Genomic DNA, 6,483 nt, shown 5'->3' with positions numbered 1-6,483 from the left:
TGAAACTAATATTTTCATTATGAGAAATATACATTGACGACTTTGAACTGCTCTTCACAGCTTCTAGTACGGCCCCAATGTGAAAGAACACTCGAAATTGTAATTGTAACATTATACTGTTTCGTCTTATTCTTTCAGAAATAATTCCATCATCATGAATCCCAGACTGTTGGTGTTTTGCGTGGCCTTGACCGTGCTTATGTTGAGCGCTGTGACCTTGGCCCAGGAGAAGGGAGACGACAATGACGTGCCCAGTGACGAAGAGGTCAAGGCCGATATCCAAGAAACCTTAGAGCACATCAGCAAGGTTAGATCTTTGGAGTAACAGGAACGGTAAAAAGCGCATCACGATCATCCCGGCATGCTGTTTCCTTGTCGTCATTATAAAGTTTTCCAGGCTCTCCAATCATTCAGTCTGATCCTTGTAGAGACAAACGTCAAGTCGGGCGTCGAACGTATCAATATAGCTTTCCTCTTCTTGCTCAAAGATCATATCTGAAACAGACATCCAGAGATCATGATTTGCCACTTCTTTCCCTGCTTGGAGAATGATAAAAAAACCCAATGACCCTTGTCTTTTCTCGTCACCCTAATTTGTTCCAGCTCATTCATCATCATTCACGGAAAGACCTGCGACAGACATCGGTAATAATGGTTTTCTATTGATTCCTTTGCTCGGATGCTCTTACAAAAAGCTACGTTTCCCTGATCTTTCCCATTACCAATTTGTTTAGGTTCCCTAAGTAGGTTGCTCTGGGCCTACCCCTGCCTCGTTTGCCCTCAATTTGGTCTTTGAGAGCTAGATGTTCAAGACCTCTATGTCTATTTAGGAGTTCCGAAAACTGCATTTGTCGTTTCCTGATTGGTTTTAACATTGAGCGTCCCACGTGGGTTTCATCAAGCACTACCTCATTTGATTTTTTTCCTTCCACGATACTCTTAGCAGTCTCCTAAGAAACCACATTTCTGTTGCCTCTATTTTATTTTCACTGTCTTAAGTGATTGTCCAGCATTCACAACTATATAGAAGGGGTGACCATACATAGCTCCTTAACGAAGTCATTTGCTGTCCACGTATTCTCATTTTGTCCTCTGCTGTTCCTGTGGGAACTCGATGTTCAAAGCCTATGTGAGGCAGCGTGGTGGAATCAGGCTCTCGTCAAAATAATCAAATTGAAGAAACCTGTTTTTTTCCGCAGGTTTGTGAATTTTTATCAAATATTTGTTTTTTGGCTCAACACCTTTCATGCCCATTAAAGAATTCGTTTCTCTGAGGATTTTCCTGAAAAACGTTGATTAAAGGCACAAAAAAAGGAAATTTCTCGTTACCACGGACTCTTAAGCTAAGGAAATAACCAATCTTTGGCGACCATTTTCTCACTAATTTTTCCTCTGAAAACAAGTGACCCCCACCTCCTTCTTTCGTAAATATCTCGACTTGTATTCAAGATAAATAGACATTTTTTTCTCCATCCAAATAAAGACAAGCGAACAAGCTTTAAGATGATACCAGTAACTCTACATGCCCAAAAATTGACGAGAGCCTGATTCCACCACGCTGCTTCCCATATTTTATATTAAAATAGATTCTAATGCCGATTCATGAGCTCTGGAAACTGTATTTACTTTTTCCTTATAGTCTTTCTTAGTGAACGTCACAGAGAGATTTCGTTTAGCGCTACCTCATTTATTCGATTTCTTTCCCTTCCAAGAACGTCTCAATAGACTTCTAAGAAACCACAATATTTCAGTCGTCTCCAGATTATATTCTCAAACCGAAGTAATTGCCCAGGGTGACCTAAACGTATTGAAAAGTTCTATTTAAACAAACAATCAGTACAATCTATAGTGTTATCTATTTCTCTGGCAAACATTGATTGCGTTGTCTATTTCTCCGGGCATTATTATTGGCCCTGTTTATTCCTTTAGCCCGCATTGATGGCCTTATTTCTTTAGCTCGTTTTGATGGCGTTGTCTATTTCTCTGACCCGTGAAGATTGTGTTTGTCTATTTCTCTAGCCAGTATTGATGGCATTGACTATTTCTTTGGCCAGTATTGATCGTGTTGTCTATTTTTCTAGTCAGTATTGATAGTATTGTTTGTTTTGGGAAATATATATTTCTCTAGCCAGTATTGGTACATCAATTTTATGGCATTGTCTATTTCTTTGGCTAGTATTGATTGCGTTGTCTATTTCTCTAGCCAGTATTGATTGTGTTGTCTATTACTCTAGCCAGTATTGAATGTGGTGTCTATTACTCTAGCCAGTATTGATTGCGTTGTCTATTTCTCCGACCAGTTGACCCGTGCTACTCGTCATGAGATCGTCAAACGGAGCTGGTGGAAACGTACCTGGAGACACGTGATCCGACCTGTTGTCGTGGGTACTGCGGTGTCTCTGGTCGCAGGCAAGAGGAGCGATGAGTCACAGGTAGGCTTTGCTATATCACCCGAGCGGCTTTGTTATTTGAGAGGCAGCGTGGTGGAATCAGGCTCTCGTCAAAATAATCAAAGTGAAGAAACTTGCTTTTTTTCCACAGGTTTGTGAATTTTTATAAAAGTTTTGTTTTTTGGCTCAGCACCTTTCATGCCCATTAAAGAACTCACTTCTGTGTGGATTTTTCTGAAACACGTCGATTAAAAGCACCAAAAAAATGTAAATTTTCAGTTACCACGGACCCTTGAGAAAAGGAAATAACTAATCTTTGGCGGCCATTTTCTCACTAATTTTACCTCTGAAAACAGGTGACCCCCATCTCCTTCATTCGCAAATATCTCGACTTATATTAAAAATAAATGGATATTTTTTTCCATTCAAATAAAGACGTGTGAACAAGCTTTAAGATGATACAAATAACTCTACGTGCCCAAAAATTAACGAGAGCCTGATTCCACCACGCTGCCTCACATTTACAGTTTACCATGTAGATACAGAACACGCACATGGCGAACAGACCTTTAGATGGAGGAGGAGGAGGAGAAGGAGGAGGAGGAGGAGGAAGAGGAGGAAGAGGAGGAGAAAGAAGAAGAAGAAAAGGAAGAGGGAGAGAGAGAGAGGGAGAGAGAGAGAGAGAGAGAGAGAGAGAGGGGGGGGGAGGGGAAGAGAGAGAGAGAGAGAGGGCAAGAGAGAGAGAGAGAGAGCGAGAGAGAGAGAGAGAGAGAGGGGGGGAAGAGAGAGTGAAAGAGGAGGGGAAAGAGAGACATAGAGAGACAGAAACAGACAGGGAGAGACAGAGAAGAGAGAGAGAGAGAGAAAGAGAGAGAGAGAGAGAGAGAGAGGAGGGGGGAAGAGAAAGAGAAAGAGAGAAAGAGGAGGGGGAAGCGAGACATAGATAGACAGAAAGAGACAGGGATAGACAGAGAAGAGAGAGAGAGAGAGAGAGAAAGAGAGAGAGAGAGATAGAGAGAGAGGTAGAGAGACAGAGAGACAGAGAGAGAGAGGAAGAGAGAGAGGGGGGGGGGAAGAGAGTGAAAGATGAAGTTGACGAGTGCATGGACGTGTGTGTATTAAATATACCATGCCGCAGCAAGTTCCTCTTTGTTGAAATCAATAGTCAATTGTTATCTATCATATCTTATCTTATCTCATCTTATCTAGCCTTATCTTATCTTAGCTCATCTTATCTAACCTTATCTTATCTTATCTCATCTTATCTCATCTTATCTAACCTTATCTTATCTTATCTCATCTTATCTAACCTTATCTTATCTTATCTCATCTTATCTAACCTTATCTTATCTTATCAGAGCCAAGTGCACAGTTTTCGAAATAATCTATGAATGTTTGGAGGCCGTTTGACTCATACAAATATCATTATTATTAGAACACTGTCCTTCATGACAGGTTAGGTCTTTAAAAAAGTACAACTCCTGGTCCTCATACGAAGCACACTGCGACGAAACAAATATTTCGGAAAGAATCGGGAAGAGGCTCTCTGGGCCAGAACCGGAAGATTTGAACTTTTGTCTAGAGTGTATGAGTCAAAAACATAAAATAGAGCTGGGTGCATAAGTTTAGAGGTTTAATGTATATATATTATGAAGAAATCTGAATTTGGTTGTTACACACACACACACACACACACACACACACACACACACACACACATGCACGCTCACAAACAAACACACACACTCACACACACATATACACAAACACATACGTGCATACACACTCAAACACAAGCATTATCACTTTATTTATTCAACTTTCTTAGAATGAAACATTAAAGTACACCAGCATCTTCATTAAAACTTGTGAGGCAGCGTGGTGGAATCAGGCTCTCGTCAAAATAATCAAAGTGAAGAAACGTGCATTTTTCTGCTGGTTTGTGAATTTTTATTTATTTTTTTTTCTGGCTCAACAACTTTCATGCCTATTAAAGAACTCATTTATGTGTGGAGTTTTCTGAAAAACGTTGATTAAAGACACGAAAAATGTAAATTTTCAGTTGTCACTGACTCTTAAGCTAAAAAATAACAAATCTTTGGCGGCCATTTTCTCAATAATTTAACCTCTGAAAACAAGTGACCCCCACCTCAGTCTTTCGCAAATATCTATACTAGTATTTAAGATAAATGGATACTTTTTCCATCCAAATAAAGACAAGTGAACAAGCTTTAAGATGATATCAATAACTCTACATGCCCCAAAATTGACGAGAGCCTGATTCCACCACGCTGTCTAACATTTAAGATTCGTTCGACTGATACATTATTAAGCCTAGTTTCTTTGTTCAAACGTTCGACTGTCACCCACCTATCAGACAACACACAAAAAGACACAAGTATCTTGATTTTCAACAAATTCTCTTCTGTTGTTGCTATCACTGGGCGACCATCACGGTGTCCACCTTCAATGTTCATGAATTTGCATTTTTTTTTAAACTAAAATTTTATCCCAGTATAGGATGGGCAATCATTTCTATATTTTACGGTTTGCATCTCCGTAAACATAATATAATGTAGTTGCTAGCTTTGCAAGAACAAAACCTTCATTACTGCCCTGTGCTCAATTTTCGCCTTTTTTATGTTGAAACTGGAGAACAGTCTACTCCGATTCACTTACAGTGTGCTGGTGTTAAACCCAGGGATTGGAAATTCGCCAAAATTCACATGCATTTCACCCAAAATTTCAGCTTTCTACCTGTATTCCTTTATGGTCAGGTAAAAGATTTTTGGTATACCCCTCGTACATCATATCAACTGAACTGTTTTCCATATTATGTTTCAGCTGGAATAGAACTACCTCGTGCCTCGAAGACGGTTCCAATACTTCTCCATTTTATCTGAGGTCATTCTTTAACCAAGAGGGCAAAGATTTAACATGAATTCCTGAGCCAAAATAAAGCAATATTATATCCAATTCTGGTGCTGTTTTCTGTTCGACTCAATGTTTTGTGCCCAATTCGTTTACATTACTTTAGATGTGAGTGTTCTGGTCTCAGCCCAGTTAACTTTGTTTTGTTTTTGTAAGTGTTTTACGGCGCTCGCAACTGCATAAGGTCATATGAGCGCGCGGGACACATTAAACTTTTTCAGTTGGTAGGAAATTTTCAATTTTCCCCGGGTGGCGGCCGAAGCCTACTCTTATCGCTTCTGGACCACCAAGAGATCTTTAACGTGCCCTCCGAAATTTTTCGTCCTTGTCCGAGAAGGCAAGGTGTAGATCTTTCCTACTAGAAGATCAGGGATGTGGCTGAAAGACAGCAGTAAGAAGAAGCAAAGGAGTAGCAGTAGAAAGGCTGTAGAAAGAATCAGGAGCCCAGAGGAGGGGGTCAAAGGAGATGAGGGAATGGGGGCAGAAAGAGGAGATGAAAGCAGACGACAGAATATTGCTAGAGAGCAGGAAATGAGGTGAAAGGAGACAAATTTAGAGAAGAAAATTTTTCCGTTGCTACCCGGATTCGAACCCGGGATCTTTGAATGAGAGGCCAACACCTTAACCTCTAGGCCACGAGAGCCCCCTCCCCACCCCCCCCCCCCCACCCCCAGTCAACTGCAGTTGGAATCGATGGTATGGCGATTCTTTAACTTTGATTGGTTTAAGAATTCTCTGCACTTCCCCAATTATTGGCTGGATACTTATACCCAATGCACACTGCCGATCAAATTCAGATTTTTCTCTCTTTGATTGAGCAAAAGCCACCATTTTGGCACACTCGACATAATTCCACTAAAATCAACTTTGACTTTCAAAATCAAACGCCATTGCTTTTCAAGGTCGTGTGTCGAATCAGTTTTAGCCAATATCCTTCCATGATGAAAAAATCTCGGTGGCGCCCATGCACGAGATGTTAGCTGTCGTCCATCAATTCTGCCATCATTTTAGAAAGCACAGTATATGCACATTTGACAATTTTACAGTAGAGTCACCTCCCGTCCAAGAAAAACAAAACAAAACATTGCAAAACAATATGTGAGGCAGCGTGGTGGAATCGCGCTCTCGTCAAAATAATCAAAGTGAAGAAACGTGCATTTTT

Source organism: Aplysia californica, unplaced genomic scaffold (genome assembly GCF_000002075.1).
Source record: "Aplysia californica isolate F4 #8 unplaced genomic scaffold, AplCal3.0 scaffold00353, whole genome shotgun sequence".
NCBI lineage: Eukaryota > Metazoa > Mollusca > Gastropoda > Aplysiida > Aplysiidae > Aplysia > Aplysia californica.
This window is presented reverse-complemented; position numbering follows the sequence as displayed.